The sequence below is a fragment of the Dendronephthya gigantea genome, unplaced genomic scaffold (genome assembly GCF_004324835.1).
Source record: "Dendronephthya gigantea isolate DGI-Jeju-01 unplaced genomic scaffold, DenGig_1.0 000208F, whole genome shotgun sequence".
Lineage (NCBI taxonomy): Eukaryota > Metazoa > Cnidaria > Anthozoa > Malacalcyonacea > Nephtheidae > Dendronephthya > Dendronephthya gigantea.
Window position 1 is genome coordinate 147,337 of NW_021163218.1, and position 17,789 is coordinate 165,125.

The following is a 17,789-nucleotide window of genomic DNA, read 5'->3' on the forward strand; positions in this document are numbered from 1 at the left end:
AATTAAGCGCCATGCTACACGAATCAAACTTAGAAATTCAATTTTAAATTTCGTAAAGAGGGATTTATCTTTTAACAATTGCTGGAAAATATTTCAGGAAAGGCGGCGATTGCGGGATTAGCTCAAATGGTAGAGCGCGCGCTTAGCATGCGCGAGGTAGCGGGATCGACGCCCGCATCCTCCAAAGTATTGTGCTTTGGATCTCAAATCATGCTTCAAAAAACCGTGGCTTTCCGTTGAATGTTTTTCGTAAAAATTTTAAAAATAATATTCATACCTAAGTTTTTAATAATATTATCAAAATTCTATAACTATTGTATGACAAATATTGATTGATCAATAAAGAAGCTGGCCGTTATCAGCCTTCGATAGCTCAGTTGGTAGAGCGGGGGACTGTAGATAAGTAAACAAACATCCCTAGGTCACTGGTTCAAATCCGGTTCGAAGGACAGTGCCATGGAAACGACTTTTAAAAAAAATCTGCTTCCCTAAGCATCGCGAAATATGTACATTTCATTTTCCCTTTCTTTATCTTGCTTCTTTCTGAGTTCGTAGTGCTTGGCCTCGAGGTTGGCATAGAGTGATAGATTTGCTTGTGGAAAAGGTCTATTATTCTAACCCCTAATGATGCTCTTACGACCTTTGATCTCCCATGTGCAGTGTGAGTGAACTTTGAACCCACATGCTGTGTACCCTATTATTTTATTGCCGTTTTATGTACAGAACAATTCCTCAAAGCATTGCCTCATTAACTGGAATTTACATGCGTATGTAAATTACGCTTAATAAAAAAAACGGGTTTCCCACGCCGGGAATCGAACCCGGGCCGTGGCGGTGAAAACGCCAGATCCTAGCCACTAGACCACATGGGAACTTCAATCATGGAAATAATGTAGGTAGACTTTGCGTTGGACACGCTACATGACCACAGTAATTGTTAAAGATGTTGATTTAACAGTCAATAGCTGTTCCCCCCTTCCCCCTAACACACGTCAATAGCTGTTCCCCCCTTCCCCCTAACACACAATGTTGATTGATAAGACCTCCCAATGTGATATCACGCACCTATAGACCAACATTGTTCAAGGGGGAAGGGGGGTATTTTATTATGTAGTAGAGAAGTCTACGAATTAATTTCCATGATTGTTGCTATGCCTTACCGTAACAATGTCGTTTTATTTTAAAATTACCCGTTTTTTCTGATGATTTTCGTACGACACAGAAAGCGCAAAAGAGAAACCACAGAATGGGTGTTATTGATTAGGACAATGCATCCGAGGGGAATTGCATGCGCTAGCGAGGAATCGAACCCCAGTCTCCTGCGTGGCAGGCGAGAATTCTACCACTGAACCACCAGCGGAACACCACATATTTTTGTCAATTTCGGCAATGAGCTTACTCCGGATCCACTGTATGTAATGAAACATATTTTGAATCAACGTATTTTGTTTTACAGGAGTTCATTTTGCGATGCATGTTCAAGAAAATGTTGGCATTACACCTATAAATTAGGTGCCATGCTACACGAATCAAACTTAGAAATTCAATTTTTAATTTCGTAAAGAGGAATTTATCTTTTAACAATTGCTGGAAAAGATTTAAGGAACGGCAGCAATTGGGGGATTAGCTCAAATGGTAGACCGCGCTTAGCATGCGCGAGGTAGCGGGATAGACGCCCGCATCCTCCAAAATCAATCAATCAATCAGTCAATCAATCAAAACTTTATTTAAGCACGGTAAAATCTACAGTATAAAAAGTGGGCTATAATTATATACATTCATTAGATATTTATGGACAAAATTACTAAATACAACACAATATAATACAGTCAATTTAAAATACAGATATATAAACTGATTTACAAGATTGCCGTGCGAGAGTCTGTTTTATAGGGAAAAATGTTGTCAATCTCCCTTTTAAATTGGTTAAGAGAGCATAATGCTCGTACATTTTGAGGTAACTCATTCCACAACACCGCGCCACTATAACTAAAACTTCGTTTAGCATAATTTGTTCGCGGTTTTGGTACAAATAAAGCATTTTCAGAGTTTCTCAAATTGTATCCTGTGCTGTGGAATTCAAATAAATTACGGAGATAATTCGGTGTTAAATCGTTAAGAATTTTGAACATTATTACAGCCTTGTGTTTTTTCCGGCGTGTCGAAAGATTGTCCCAACCTAGTTTAGTGAAAAGGTTGCTGGAACTTGCATCGTATCCAGATTTGGTAATTACCCTCGCTGCTCTATTTTGCAGTTTTTGCAATTTATCATTTAACGTGATATTTAAACCATCCCAAACTGAACTACAGTAATCAAAATACGGTTGAATCAAAGCTCCGTAAATTTTGAGGGCAGTGCTTGTATCTATGAACTGGCGTATCCTTTTAAGAGCACCAATTGCCGACGCAACCTTTTTGGAAATGCCTTCAACGTGTCGCGCCCATACTAGGTGCTCATCAATTTGTAATCCTAATGATTTCGTATCTTTAACTCTCTTGATTATCTTCCCGTCAATTTCAATGTTTATTTGTTCATTATTGTGTATCATTAACCGTTGACGAGATCCAATTATCATAAATTCCGTTTTAGCGACATTTAGACTCAGTTTGTTAGCTATGAGCCATTGATTAAGATTTTTCAATTCAGAGTTAATTATTGATTCAAGCTCTGTTACAGATTTTGCCGCATACTTATATTAGTATCATCAGCAAACATTCTCGGAGAGGCTCTTTCCAGACAATTAGGCAAATCGTTAATGTAAATTAAAAACAATAGTGGCCCCAAGTTGCTACCTTGAGGCACACCACAAATAATTTTAACAGCCTCAGATAATTCACCATTCACGCAACATCTTTGGCCACGGTTGCTTAGATATGATTCAAAGAGTTTGATGCCGCTTTGGTCAACACCATATATTCTTAGCTTCCGTAAGAGAATGGTGTGATCAATGGTATCAAATGCTTTTTTGAGGTCGATAAAGACCACTCCATTGAGTAAGCCATTATCTATGTTGATTGACCATTTGTCCGTTGCTTCTAATAAGGCAGTTAATGTACTGTGCAATGATCGAAAACCGGATTGAATTTTGGATATCAAATTATTAGCATTTAAATACTCATATAGCTGATCAAAAATCAGTTTTTCAAAAATCTTAGCAACACATGAAATTACGGATATTGGTCGATAGTTGTCCATATCATCTCTTCTACCTTTCTTAAAAATCGGCGTAACTCTTGCTAACTTCCATTCCGTTGGGAATATGCCAGTAGTTATAATCTTATAAAATATTAGAGTTAATGATGGGGCAACGTTTTCAGCTGCAAGTTTTAAAAGTTTGCAGGGTATTTTATTTAGACCTGATGCTTTCTTTTCGTTAATCGTTCTTAATTTACTACAAACTGTATTTATTGTGGGGGGTGTCAATGAGAATGTGGTTTCAGTTGGCTCAATATAAACCTCCGGTTCCACAGCAGATGGTGGTATATCAGATGCTAAATTCTCACCTATATATATATACTTTTGCAAAGTGAGAATTAAACATTTCGGCTATGTCCTTAGGCGCATTTATTGTTTCTTCGCCAATTGTAATATTAGATATGGTCTTATGACTAGAATTATTACGAGAGCTTAATTCATTAATATTAAGTTTCCAAGTTGACTTTGGATTGTTCTGGTTGGTCTCAAGGTTATCAGTAAAATATTGACTTTTCACTTTTTTAATTTCATTATTCGTAGAGTTCCTTAATGATTTATATTGTTGCCAAATCAATGTGTCTCCAGTCATTTTTGCTTTCTTTTTCAAAAAATCTCTCTGGCGCATTTTTTGTTTTAATTGATTAGTTATCCAAGGGGATTTCTTTTTCCAATTCTTTTTAATCTGAGTGGAGCATGTTTATCAATGCAATTAAGTAACATCCCTTTCCATCTTACCCACATTTCATTAGGTTCATTGCACAAATTTAATTCTAACCATTGCTGTTGTTTTAAATCTCCTATAAAGTTTCCTCTATGAAAATTTTCATACTCCTTATTTCAACTAATCGCGCTTCCGCTTTCTTATAATGAACCTTATGTGTCATATAAACTAAAACATGATCACTTATGGAAAGATCAATTATACCTGAGTTTATGATCTTTGTTGGGGCATTTGTAACGCAAAGATCAATTAGCGTTGAGGAATATGGTGTAGTTCTAGTGGGTTCTTTAATTAGTTGTGTGAGGCCAAAAATTTCAAATATATCATTTAATTTATTAGCATTGGCTGATGTTGCTCCCGGCATAAGGTCCACATTTATGTCACCTAATAGAAAGTAGTCATGATTCGTCAAATCTACCTTCTGTATTATTTTCTCAAAATAATCAAAGTAATACTGGCAGATCTGGAGGTCGATACCAAGTGCTAATTAAAAGAGATTTAGACCGAGGCTTAGTTATTTCAACTGTTAAATATTCTAAATCGTCAGAGCTTAAATCATCGCAAATTTTGTAATTAAGGTTGCATCTTACATAGAAACAAACACCACCCCCATGTCTCCCATTTGTTCTCCTATCTTTCCTTACTATTTCATAGCCGGGTATATGGACTTCGTTATCTCCAATTAAAGAATCAAGCTTTGTTTCGTTAATTGAGATAACATCAATATCAGATTCTTTCATAAATATTCGAAATTCATCAATATGCGCAAAAAGGCTATTAATATTTAGTGAGGCCATAACTAGACCTTTGCCAAATGGTTTATAATTAATATTAGTACACTTACGATTTACACTCGGTAGCACAGATTCAGACTCCCGCACAGCAGATTGGTCGTCCACACTACCTATTATTGACGTGTTCGCCAGATCATTGTTATTTGTGGCATAAGTACTCTTTTCCGCGTTATATAACGATTTGTCTAACGATGAATTCTTTTCCTTGGCGTCTGTGGTATGATCATCCTCAGAAGCTCCCCCAGATGATGAAGTTCCTTCGGAAAATCCTCAACAGTTGGATGTGAAAGTCGCCGAAGAAATTTGATAAAATGGACAGCCAGGAGCGCTGATCCCTTTGTATTAAGGTGTAACTTAGAGCCATTGAGGCAGGATTCGTCTATGTTCTTATTTGCGATGAATGTATATCCTTTTTTCTTGCATAGATTGTATAGTAATTTATTGGTTTCATGAATCTTTGTTGCTACGTCAATATCTCCTCTCGATATTAGGCCAGATATTGCGATTCTGGCATCTTTAAACTTGTTTTGTACTGTGGAGCTTAGATGCTTAATATTGTCGCAGCATTCTTTACTCGAGTTCTGTATTAAGTTATTCGTTCCAGCGTGTATGATAACATCTGTGGGAGAGGAATGCACATGACTTTTTGGAATTCATTTGCTATTTCCTCAGCTCTTTTCCCAGGGTATATTAACTTTCGAACTGGCTTTTTGATATCTTGTGAGGATTAATATCCTTGATCATTGAATCTCCAATTAGTAGGATGTTTCGCTTGGATTTTGTGCCTTTATGAGTTGTGTTAGTGTTCTCATTCCGATGACCAGTTTCCAAGGTTTTGTCTAAAGATACTTTGCTCACAGAATCATTGGCATCGTCTTCTTGATCACTGATGCTGAGGACTTCGTACCGATTCTTTGACTCAAAAACGCTTTCAGATGTATCTTTACTACAGCTCTTTACTTTGGTATAATCCCGTTTCTGTGTTTTGCTTCCATCATTGAGGTCTTCTTGTAGGGATCTTGCAGCTGCTCTTAAACTATCGTTCTCAGTTTCCAGTTCTTTAATTCTCTCCCTCTCCGCCGGTAGAACTTTTTCACGTTGGACCAGCTTCAGTGAGGTCATCAGACTCGATTTCTCTTCCTGGAGGTCCAGAACTTTAGCTCTAGCTTGGGACAGAGATTGGAACAAGTTCCTATTTTTCTCTTTTAGCTCGTTATTTTCCCGGTTAAGTTGCGGTTTTTCCTTCCTTAACTCGTTAACAACGTCCTCTAAGACCAGGATAGCATATGCTTTGTTCTCTTTAGTTTCTTTAATTGTTGAAATTTCATCAGCAAGAAGTTTCTCAGCAAGAAGCCTCTAGTTTTTGAGTAACACTCTGGGTATATTTCTCTAGCTTAGATTCAATTTCGTAAACTTCTTTTGGGTTTTTGTTGAAGTTTGTACTATTTAAATTACTTGTGTAGTTTTGATCATTTAGCTGTATCTTATCAGTGTTCAGGTTACAGTCTCGTGAGTTTGTATGCAAATTACTGTCTGTTGACTCCGAGATGAAATGCAAATTCTCGATCTTTGAGCTTTGATGTTTTGTAATGGCTTCGCCGCCTGTTTGTGATTCGAGTAATTCGCAATCGCTTTCCACAGTCTCTCTCGTTTCGGTCAAGGGTTCACCGTCCGCTATGTGTTCAGATGCTGCCTTATTAGTTAGATATATGTCTTTAACTAGGTCTTTGATTTTCAGAGAGGCTTCGCCTTCGAACGACAATACTGACGATTTCTTCGAGTATTTTATTGTTATTTCATCGCTGCTAAAGAGCTTAGTTGATCCACCAGGTGATGTCCAGTTGCCTCCTAAACCCAAGCGTAGCTCGGTAAAAGCTTTCAGATCTTCGAAGGAGCCATTCCATTTGATTTATGATCCCTCGACTACGAGTTGATTGTTGATAGTAGGTTGAGTCGAAGATTCGCTTTGATTTATACACGCCATGGTGTAGGCAAATTAAAACCGTAATATGTACTAAGCCAATTGTAGTTAGAAATTTTTTAACAGCAGCAATTACTTGGCGAATTCACGACTACGATGACGACAATATCGCTTGTCATTTTACGAGCAAACACTCGTGGAGGGAAAGTGAGTTCCGTGTAACCATCGGGGAATCGAGCCACGGTCTCCCGCGTGGCAGGCGAGAATTCTACCACTGAACCACCAGCGCAACGCCACATCCTAGCCACTAGACCACATGGAAACTTCCTAAGCCTTACGTAACAATGTCGTTTTATTTCGAAATTACCCGTTTCTTCTGATGATTTTGGTACGACACAGCAAGCGCGAAAAAGAAACCACAGGATGGGTGTTAATGATTAGGACAATGCATCCGAGGGGAATTTCATGCGCTAGCGGGGAATCGAACCCCGGTCTCCCGCGTGGCAGGCGAGAATTCTACCACTGAACCACCAGCGAAACGCCACATATTATAGTCAATTTCGGCAATAACCTTACTCCGGATCCGCTGCATGAAACATATTTTGAATCAACGTAGTTGTTTTAAAGGAGTTCATTTTGCGATGCATGTCCAAGAAAATGTTGGCATTACACCTATAAATTAGGTGGCATGCTACACGAATCAAACTTAGAAATTCAATTTTTGATTTCGTAAAGAGGGATTTATCTTTTAACAATTGCTGGAAAAGATTTAAGGAAAGGCAGCAATTGGGGGATTAGCTCAAATGGTAGAGCGCGCGCTTAGCATGCGCGAGGTAGCTGGATCGACGCCCGCATCCTCCAAAATTTTACGCTTTGGATCTCAAATCATTCTTCAGCAAACCGTTACTTTGCGTTAAAAGTTTTTCGTAATATTTTTAAAAATAATATTTATACTTAAGTTTTTAATAATATTATTAAAATTCTAATTAATAGACCAGCTGGCCGTTATCAGCCTTCGATAGCTCGGTTGGTAGAGCGGGGGACTGTAGATAAGTAAACAAACATCCCTTGGTCACTTGTTCAAATCCGGTTCGAAGGACAGTTGCATGGAAAAGATTTTGAAAAATATTTTACTTCCCTATGTCAAATTGATATACTGGCAATGGACTAGAAATTTACTAAATATATGTATGCATATTTATCATAACCTTACATTTTGAAATTGCCCAGTATGCTCCGTTGTTGTGTGCAGCTAGGGAACGAGGTGGATGATCGAAAACGCGTGAAGAATATGAATACTCGTTTTGAGCTGTATGCCAAAATAGCTCAGGTGGGAGAGCGTCAGACTGAAGATTTGAAGGTCCCTCGTTAAATCCCGGGTTTCGGCTGGAAATAATTTGAAAAAATTTGCCGGTTAGCTTGGTATGTCTGCAAAATGTTGAAAATAATGCTTTCATTTTGCGGTTTTCGCAAATAGTTTGTTTGGATAATCAAATGTAAAAAACCCAAAAAAGATATGTGTCATGGTAACAATGGATTTCAATTCGTTACGGCGGCTGTGGGGGATTTGCTCAAATGGAAGAGCGCGCGCTTTGCATGCGCGAGGTAGCGGGATCGATGCCTGCATCCTCCATATTTTTTCCTATTCAATCAATTAAAAACACATTAAAGTCTCGAAAACGCAACTCAACTTTATTCGTTCAAAATATAATTTTTTTTTTAACAAACTCGATGAAACGCGATTCTTCCTATCTTTGTCAGTCTTCGTGTCCTGGAATAACTCTCATTCAGGTGTTAAATGTATTGCCGTAATCTCTTTTTGCGGGCCATAATTCTAAAAACGGGTTTCCCACGCCGGGAATCGAACCCAGGCCATGGCGGTGAAAACGCCAGATCCTAGCCACTAGACCACATGGAAACTTCCTAAGCCTTACGTAACAATGTCGTTTTATTTCGAAATTACCCGTTTCTTCTGATGATTTTGGTACGACACAGCAAGCGCGAAAAGAAAAACATGATGGGTGTTATTGATTAGGACAATGCATCCGAGAGGAATTGCATGCGCTAGCGGAGAATCGAACCTCGGTCTCCCGCGTGGCAGGCGAGAATTCTACCACTGAACCACCAGCGCAACCCCACATATTGTAGTCAATTTCGGCAACAAGATTACTCCGGATCCGCTGTATCAAACACATTTTGAATCGACGTATTTTGTTTTACAGGAGTTCATTATGCGATGCATGTTCAAAAAAATGTTGGCATTACAGCTATAAATTAAGTGCCATGCTACACGAATCAAACTTAGAAATTCAATTTTTAATTTGGTAAAGAGTGATCTATATTTTAAAAATTGTTGTAAGAGCTGTAAAAAAAGGCAGCAATTGGGGGATTAGCTCAAATGGTAGAGCGCGCGTTTAGCATGCGCGAGGTAGCGAGATCGACGGCCGCATCCTCCAAAATTTTACGCTTTGGATCTCAAATCATTCTTCAGAAAACCGTTGCTTTGTGTTAAAAGTTTTTCGTAATATTTTTAAAAATAATATTTATACTTAAGTTTTTAATAATTATCAAAATTTTAATTAATAGAATTAACTATTGTACGACAAAATTAATATTGATTGATCAATAAAGAAGCTAGCCGTTATCAGCCTTCGATAGCTCAGTTGGTAGAGCGGGGGACTGTAGATAAGTAAACAAACATCCCTAGGTCACTGGTTCAAATCCGGTTCGAAGGACAGTTGCATGGAAAAGGTTTTGAAAAATATTTTGCTTCCCTATGTCAAATTGATATACTGGCAATGGACTAGAAATTTACTAAATATATGTATGCATATTTATCATAACCTTACATTTTGAAATTGCCCAGTATGCTCCGTTGTTGTGTGCAGCTAGGGAACGAGGTGGATGATCGAAAACGCGTGAAGAATATGAATACTCGTTTTGAGCTGTATGCCGAAATAGCTCAGGTGGGAGAGCGTCAGACTGAAGATTTGAAGGTCCGTGGTTCAATGCCGGGTTTCGGCAGGAAATAATTTGAAAAATTTTGCCGGTTAGCTTGGTATGTCTGCAAAATATTGAAAATAATGCTTTCATTTGCGGTTTTCGCAAATAGTTTGTTTGGATAATCAAATGTAAAAAACCCAAAAAAGATATGTGTCATGGTAAACAATGGATTTCAATTCGTTACGGCGGCTGTGGGGGATTAGCTCAAATGGAAGAGCGCGCGCTTTCATGCGTGAGGTACGGGGATCGATGCCCGCATCCTCCATATTTTTTCCTATTCAATCAATTAAAAACACATTAAATTCTCGAAAACGCAACTCAACTTTATTCGTTCAAAATATAATTTTTTTTTTAACAAACTCGATGAAACGCGATTCTTCCTATCTTTGTCAGTCTTCCTGTCCTGGAATAACTCTCATTCAGGTGTTAAATGTATTGCCGTAATCTCTTTTTGCGGGCCATAATTCTAAAAACGGGTTTCCCACGCCGGGAATTGAACCCAGGCCATGGCGGTGAAAACGCCAGATCCTAGCCACTAGACCACATGGGAACTTGCTATGCCTTACGTAACAATGTCGTTTTATTTCGAAATTACCCGTTTCTTCTGATGATTTTGGTACGACACAGCAAGCGCGAAAAAAACAAACAACATGATGGGTGTTATTGATTAGGACAATGCATCCGAGAGGAATTGCATGCGCTAGCGGGGAATCGAACCCCGGTCTCCCGCGTGGCAGACGAGAATTCTACCACTGAACCACCAGCGCAACGCGATATATTGTAGTCAATTTCAACAACAAGCTTACTCCGGATCCGCTGTATGAAACGCATTTTGAATCGACGTATTTTGTTTTACAGGAGTTTATTATGCGATGCATGTTCAAGAAAATGTTGACATTACAGCTATAAATTAAATGCCATGCTACACGAATCAAACTTAAAAAAATTCAATTTTTAATTTGGTAAAGAGTGATCTATCTTTTAACAATTGTTGCAAGAGATGTAAAGAAAGGCAGCAATTGGGAGATTAGCTCAAATGGTAGAGCGCGTGCTTAGCATGCGCGAGATAGCGGGAGCGACACCCGTATCCCCCAAAATTTTACGCTTTGGATCTCAAATCATTCTTCAGCAAACCGTTGCTTTGCGTTAAAAGTTTTTCGTAATATTTTTAAAAATGACATTTATACTTTTAATAATATTATTAAAATTCTAATTAATAGAATTAACTATTATACGACAAATATTGATTGATCAATAAAGAGGCTGACCGTTATCAGCCTTCGTTAGCTCGGTCGGTAGAGCGGGGGACTGTAGATAAGTAAACAAACATCCGGTTCGAAGGACAGTTGCATGGAAAAGATTTTGAAAAATATTTTACTTCTCTATGTCAAATTGATATACTGGCAATGGAGTAGAAATTTATTAAATATATGTATGCATATTTATCATAACCGGACATTTTGAAATTGCCCAGTATGCTCCGTTGTTGTGTGCAGCTAGGGAACTAGGTGGATGATCGAAAACGCTTGAAGAATATGAATACTCGTTTTGAGCTGTATGCCGAAATAGCTCAGTTGGGAGAGCGTCAGGTTGAAGATCTGAAGGTCCCTGGCTCAATCCCGGGTTTCGGCAGGAAATAATTTGAAATATTTTGCCGGTTAGCTTGGTATGTCTGCAAAATATTGAAAATAATGCTTTCATTTTGCGGTTTTCGCAAATAGTTTGTTTGGGTAATCAAATGTAAAAAACCCAAATTAGATAATATGTATTCTTGTTCATTTGAATCACTGAACAAAACCAAATTATGCCATGCAAATATCAGGAGTAAGTTAGAAATTTCGTTTTTTTTCGCTTTTTATCGTAATTAAAGTTTCATCATTTTCGTTACCATGCCACAGGCTCATGTATGTACCGGCGAATGTCGAGCCTTTTTTAGCATCGGAAGTATTGATGTTTTTCCAGTATCAGCGGTATCGAATAGCAAGTACTTATATATTACTTTATATTGACTAAGCTCTATCGTCTCGTAACATGCCATGTTATCGCTGAGAACTTATAAAATGCTATTTCTCCGATTCTTTTGCACATCCTACCCCCAAAATTACTCAGAATTATAACAGAATGATAATATGTAAAATTCAGACATTCTAAAGACAACAGAGAGCAAAAAAGCGAGAAAATACGGAATTTCTAAAGTATATGGTTGGGCTATGGTTGACTAATTTGAGATAACAAAGCAACCTATTATTTTGACTCATGTTTTGACTTATAATACAAATGCAGCTTAATATCACTATATGCTGGTTTGAATATACCATTTAGATCGTCTTTTCAAGCTCTATCGTTTAGCGGTATTCCGGGGTTTTTAGCCCAAGTACTTGCCGAGATATTTAGTTTTCCTTCTTCCCAACAGTGTTAATTGTCTCGATTAATTATCCTCGGACAATAGTGAGTAACGATAAATGCATTCACTAAAACCAGTGCGGGTTGCGTTTTCTGGGAATCCCCGTGCAGGGGTCAGTGAGAATTCTTATCAAAGCATCAGGAAAGTGTTTTTACGATGAGAAATCCGATCACCGAACGCACTTGCTAATCTTTGATTGCTTCTAGTATTAGTTTATATTGACCCATCTCTATCGTCTCCTAAAAAATCAACGCAAAATCTCGCAAAAATAAACGCCTGTCCTGGGAAGGTACGGAACAAATCACAATTCTTACTCTGTAACATTAGTAAATCTTTTAAATAGTTAACCCTTTCTTGAATTTCGACAAACCTGAAAACCGATTTAAACAAAAATTTAAACAAGCACAGATTCAAACAAACACACGCAAAAAGGCAAAAGCCTTCAAAAGAATAAAAGTTAAGAGACTATATAATTAAAAAATGAGACGTTACAATGCTATTACGCTTACTTAATTCACAAAGATATTTATGCAACTTCAAATCAAATAGTTTCATTCCTTGTTCGCTGTTTGCACAATTCTGAACTAATTACCTTCACTGCATGCAATATTTTAAAACCGGATTCAATAATTAGGAAAGTGTTGACAAGCAGTTCGCATGCATGCTAAAAAATTACCTAGCTGGGATGTCTTTTAAACGAAAGCCTTCAAAATTAGAGTAAGAATGGGACAGTAACAATCTCTCTCTGCTGATTTTTAACTCGACTTCAATTTCTTCAGGGTCATCTGAGCGACGGTGCACCTTCAAAACGCGTTTAAGTTTCGACTTCAAGCTAATTTTAAAGGCAGCGTTTTGTTCGTCATTGTTCATTGTCCAAACAAGGTTGAAAATTACGGGTAAGGTAGTGGCTGCGATGGATCCAGTTACTTGTACACTATCCTGAACTCCTGACTTTTCCGACAATGACATCAAAACAAATAAATAGTATGCGAATGCTATAACAATGAATACTCCAGTGAAATAGCGGAACAAAACTCTATCGTAAGGCAGAAATTTCTCTCTAACCTCATGGTACAACTGCCGTGGAATCATTGGCTCACCATCATCGTCAAACTTGATAACAAACGTGGCGTGCCTGTCGTTGATCGAGAAACTTTGCATATCAGTAGGAGCCGACGGTGGACTTTCATTGCAAACTTCGTAGATTGCTGTATTTAGTAACAAGTATTTCGCTTCGACAGAAACCTTCCAATTGGTATAAGAGTAGGAAAAGATGGTGAAAAGTGGAGCTAAAAACGGACCGTACGTTTCCCCGTTAAGAAAGAGACCTACTACAAAATAAAGAATGAAACGAAAGAGACTATAGGAGCAAAGACCGATTAAAGCTATCCCCACAATGTTTGATTTATAAAACAAAGAAGGCAGCTGAAGCAAGCAATTGCAACAACAACTACGATTACATTTTGGCAACCTATCAATTGAATAGCAAAGACCGGTTATCAAAGTTATTAGAAGCAAAACTAACACACACAATGCCGGGAAAATTCCCAAAGAAAGAGCGACCAAAATAACAAAAAAAATACGAGACACCAATCCCTTTGCTCTATCGCAACTGGATTCCGATTGTTTGGTTAGCATCGGAGTACGCTCAGTTTCACGTCCTTCGTGATTAATGCAAGAAAAATACAGCATAAAAATTTCAGAGAACTTTTGCGACCACCATTTCAGGTTAAATGGAAGAGAAAAAAGTTCAATCATGCTCTGACAATTAAATTTATTGTAGACTGACTGTATATAAGTGCCTCTTGTACGTCTTGTGGAAAAGTTGTGCCCGTCAGAAAGCAAAAAAAACAATGCCCATGGATATACCAAGGATGCTAAGGGCAATAGTAGACGCAGAGGTAATAGTTTGCACTGGTAAAATGGTAACAATCACAAAAGACGCAATCAATAGTTTCCGTACGCACGACTTTATTCGACCTTCCCCTTCGAGAAAAAGCATGACCGCTATGAATGATATATCCATGGGACTATCTGTTATCATATAATATTTACCTTCTACACGAAACCGATTTGTATAATCTATCATCAAAGGGAGAACAAAATAGAAAAAACAGAGCACCATGACAACAAAAATTATTTTAAAAGAGTGGATCATGATTGACGAATAGTGTAAGCATAATGGGACCACTTTAGTTCCAAATTTCCCCGATTTTATTGTTTGCATCGAACAACAAACAAATGTTATGTTGTCATAGCGACATAATTGATAGCCGACCATGTTGTCATCACTGATGTGATAAAGGTGTTCTAGAATTCGATCAAAAATTGGATTTTCCGATGTTCTGTTCCTGGCTGAGCTCATACATCTCTGGCTTTCTATGTTCACATAAATGTCTACATTCACAACGCCAGAGTTCATCGTGATTGTAGATATTGATGAAATCAATGATGGAATATGATGAATGTAGGTATGTATTAACCAATACAAAGTACGACCAGCTTCGTTTGCCCACTGAAAATCTATCAGTAAAGTCTGATTATCATTCGTGGTATCGTTGTCTGCCAGTTCAGACCAAACATGCAGTGTAATCACATGCGTTTTGCTATCACGCATCAAACTTACGGTTCTCTTTAGAGATGACTCAGAGAAATTAAAATTGCAGGCGTTGGAACCGCTTGTCGTGTTTGATGTCATAACAGAGTCAACCGAGATGGCAACGATTTCTCTCAGGCACACAGTTAGGATTAAAATAAACATTGATACTTTCACAACAATTGTAGACATCTTGACGGTGGAGATCTGGAGAAGAGAGGTTATACATAAAAAGATTTAGACAGGAACATCATTGAGTGGGTTTACTTTAACTACCTTTTATCAAACTTCTCCCGACGAAGGCCCTTGGGTAAAAACTTCGAGTTTTTTCGTTCATTTTCGGCAATTGTTACCCCTTATTTGTTGAAAGATGAAACTAGGGGACTCGAAAATGTGCCGATAAACCAAATCAGTTAATAATAAATGAGAGTCTCCTCGTCACAAAACCCAAGCCTTCTCTTAACGTTCAAGGGGTACATTCCTTTTGTGCAACCGGAGTTGAACCCTCAAATGAGATTATCGATTTTCATTTCTACTAAATATCTTAAAATAGAATCGAATTTGATGAATCCACGTTTGAATTTTTCGGATTCAATCTTAATCTTGATTCAATATTCAACGTTCCTTTTTGAACCCACCGAAAGGCTGCACACTGCAAAGAAGACCTGGTAACGTTAAATCTATCGGAAACAATGCGTAATGATCTATTTTTAATAATTAATAAAAGGGAAAATACTTAAAATACTGTTCATCCGATTTATATAATATCAGTAATCTGCATCACATCATCATGCGGTCGTCTCGTGACATGTTTATTTCTGGCAGAAACGAAGTACATAAATCCTTGAATATTTGCAAATATTCGCATTTCCCTACAATTTATGAGATAGACGTGGCTTTATCCGTTCCTTTAAGAAATGTAACGTTAATGCACAAGGATATTAGCTTTCCGGTGAGCATCTCCGGTAAGGCGCATTAATGCAACGTACAAACATTTTGAAGACATACAAAAAGTCGAGCTCCTCTCGGCATCAATCAATGCTTACAGCCAGCAGCGGATCTAAGGTTAGTCAGAATAATTTACGCGGTTTAATTTCAATTCAAAACACTTTAATAACACTGTTATTTCCAATGGATTTCAAAAGAATATATTTTTAAACCAAAAACTATCAGATAGATTGCGACTTATTCTCAGTTCGCCACTGTTTGCACCTGTATTCAAAAGTTTACTCACAAACATGGGTCAATGCACTCATGAATGAGTGCATGCATGTATCTTATCTTTAAAATTTCCGTTTGTATAAAATTTTAACAACTTCCTCACCTTGATTTATTGTGCGATATAGCCACTTCCGCACTATAGTTTGTTGTCGAAATGTGTCAAAATGTAAATCATAAATGCATTAACATCAGCCACAGTTGCTGTGCATAAACCAGCCACTTGCGTACTACACTTTGTTGTTGAATTTAAACGATAAATGCATTCACTGAAATCAGTGCGGGACTGCGTTTTCTGGGAATCCCCATGAAAGGGTCAGTGTGTACCAAGAATTAATCATGTATATACATATGAATACAATGGAGCGACTAACTGCATTTCAGGAAATGGAAATGGGAATAGAAAATTTCTCCTTTTCTTAGTATCAGCAGTATTGATACGTTTCTCAGTATCAGCGATATCGAGTAGGAAGTACTTAGTATTAGTTTATACGGATAATGTTTGTTTCTAGCGAAAACGAAGTACATATTCCTTGCATACTTGCAAATATTCGCATTTAGCTACAATTTATGAGATAGACGTGGCCTTATTCCTTTTCTATTCAGACTAGGTTTTCGGTAAGCATCCCTGATGACTGATTTATCACTGATCCATGTGAGAATATATAGAGTTCTATCTTTAGTCAATGGAAAGTTTCAAGGTAAAACACTGAAAATAAGTTCATATTCGAGTAGAAATACCGTCATTGAATCGCTACTTGACGTGATTTAAATATCCCACTCAATCAGTTTGAGTGTGAGTGAGATTTTAAAATACATGCAGGCGTTAGACTCGTCTTTATATAATTTTCCGTTAATAACATTTTAAGAACTTCCTCACCTTGATTTATTGTGCGATATAGCCACTTGGGCACTACACTTTGTTGTTGAAATGTGTCAGAATTTAAACGATAAATGCATTCACTGAAACCAGTGCAGGACTGCGTTTTCGGGGAACCCCCATGCAAACGTCAGTGTGTACCAAGAATTAATCATGTATACATATGCATACAATGGAGCTACTGACTGCGGTTGAACGAACTTTTACCAACAAAGGCTAATTTTAATATCCAAGTTGATATTTTGCTAATATTGTAGGAAATGTGAAACTTGCATACTTACTGGCATACTTACTTACTTACTAGCTCACTGGCTGTAGTGAACAGCGGTTGGTCGTCCCGTGATGATCCCGTGATTCTGGAGATTATTGTCACGGGGGGGGGTTGGCTTTCCCTCATTGCCACTGTACATCATGAATTTTAGGGACGTTAATATTGTTTGTTATTTGGAAGTAGGCATCTGATCTGCTGAAAGCGAACAAAAAACGGGCACGAGTTATAGCTGTGAGCTATGATTGAACATGATTATTTTATTAGACTAATGCCAGTTTTCATACATGGTTATACTATTAACTTTTGCTTCTATCCATAATGAACAAAACTTCATTCATGTTTGGCCATTCAGTATTCAATTATGATGACATATTTAATTATGACATAATTATACGTTAAAATAGGAGTACGGATTATTGTGAGTTTTAATCCTTTTTAGAACACCTAACAGCTGTGGAGAATAATCGAGAAACTATCGATCCTTTAGCAGGAATGGAACTTATGGTGCGCTGATACGCGAAAATAAATATGAAAAAAATATGATATGCGAAAATTAATTGCATATTGAAAGTTAAGTGCATATTCTCTTGATTAATACATTTGTGTATTATCATACCTATGAAGCAGAGCTGAATTCATTGGTCATTTTTAAACGGCCCTGTTTTCGCACACTTTACTTTTCCTTTCATATCGTCTTCTGTTTCGAAGATGTATTAACGATGCATTCTAAAATCGTGATTTTCATTTAAACATGCAGAAAAAGGTTATAGATATACATACTTAAT

General features: G+C 37.5%; 11 non-coding genes across 11 annotated transcripts; 5 read left to right on the forward strand and 6 right to left on the reverse strand.

Annotated features, from left to right (window-relative positions):
- The first annotated feature begins 362 nt into the window (after positions 1-362).
- On the forward strand, positions 363-449 carry Trnay-gua. The gene is given in 2 exon segments: positions 363-399; positions 414-449. It is a non-coding gene; the product is annotated as a tRNA-Tyr (tRNA).
- A 351-nt stretch (positions 450-800) lies between these two features.
- Trnae-uuc lies at positions 801-872 on the reverse strand. Its single transcript has one exon. It is a non-coding gene; the product is annotated as a tRNA-Glu (tRNA).
- A 6,226-nt stretch (positions 873-7,098) lies between these two features.
- Positions 7,099-7,169, reverse strand: Trnag-gcc. Its single transcript has one exon. It is a non-coding gene; the product is annotated as a tRNA-Gly (tRNA).
- Positions 7,170-7,644: 475 nt separating this feature from the next.
- Positions 7,645-7,731, forward strand: Trnay-gua. The gene is given in 2 exon segments: positions 7,645-7,681; positions 7,696-7,731. It is a non-coding gene; the product is annotated as a tRNA-Tyr (tRNA).
- Positions 7,732-8,478: 747 nt separating this feature from the next.
- Trnae-uuc lies at positions 8,479-8,550 on the reverse strand. The gene has a single exon. It is a non-coding gene; the product is annotated as a tRNA-Glu (tRNA).
- Positions 8,551-8,692: 142 nt separating this feature from the next.
- Positions 8,693-8,763, reverse strand: Trnag-gcc. Its single transcript has one exon. It is a non-coding gene; the product is annotated as a tRNA-Gly (tRNA).
- A 517-nt stretch (positions 8,764-9,280) lies between these two features.
- On the forward strand, positions 9,281-9,367 carry Trnay-gua. The gene is given in 2 exon segments: positions 9,281-9,317; positions 9,332-9,367. It is a non-coding gene; the product is annotated as a tRNA-Tyr (tRNA).
- Positions 9,368-9,583: 216 nt separating this feature from the next.
- On the forward strand, positions 9,584-9,656 carry Trnaf-gaa. The gene has a single exon. It is a non-coding gene; the product is annotated as a tRNA-Phe (tRNA).
- Positions 9,657-10,113: 457 nt separating this feature from the next.
- On the reverse strand, positions 10,114-10,185 carry Trnae-uuc. The gene has a single exon. It is a non-coding gene; the product is annotated as a tRNA-Glu (tRNA).
- Positions 10,186-10,331: 146 nt separating this feature from the next.
- On the reverse strand, positions 10,332-10,402 carry Trnag-gcc. Its single transcript has one exon. It is a non-coding gene; the product is annotated as a tRNA-Gly (tRNA).
- A 792-nt stretch (positions 10,403-11,194) lies between these two features.
- On the forward strand, positions 11,195-11,267 carry Trnaf-gaa. The gene has a single exon. It is a non-coding gene; the product is annotated as a tRNA-Phe (tRNA).
- Positions 11,268-17,789: the final 6,522 nt, after the last annotated feature.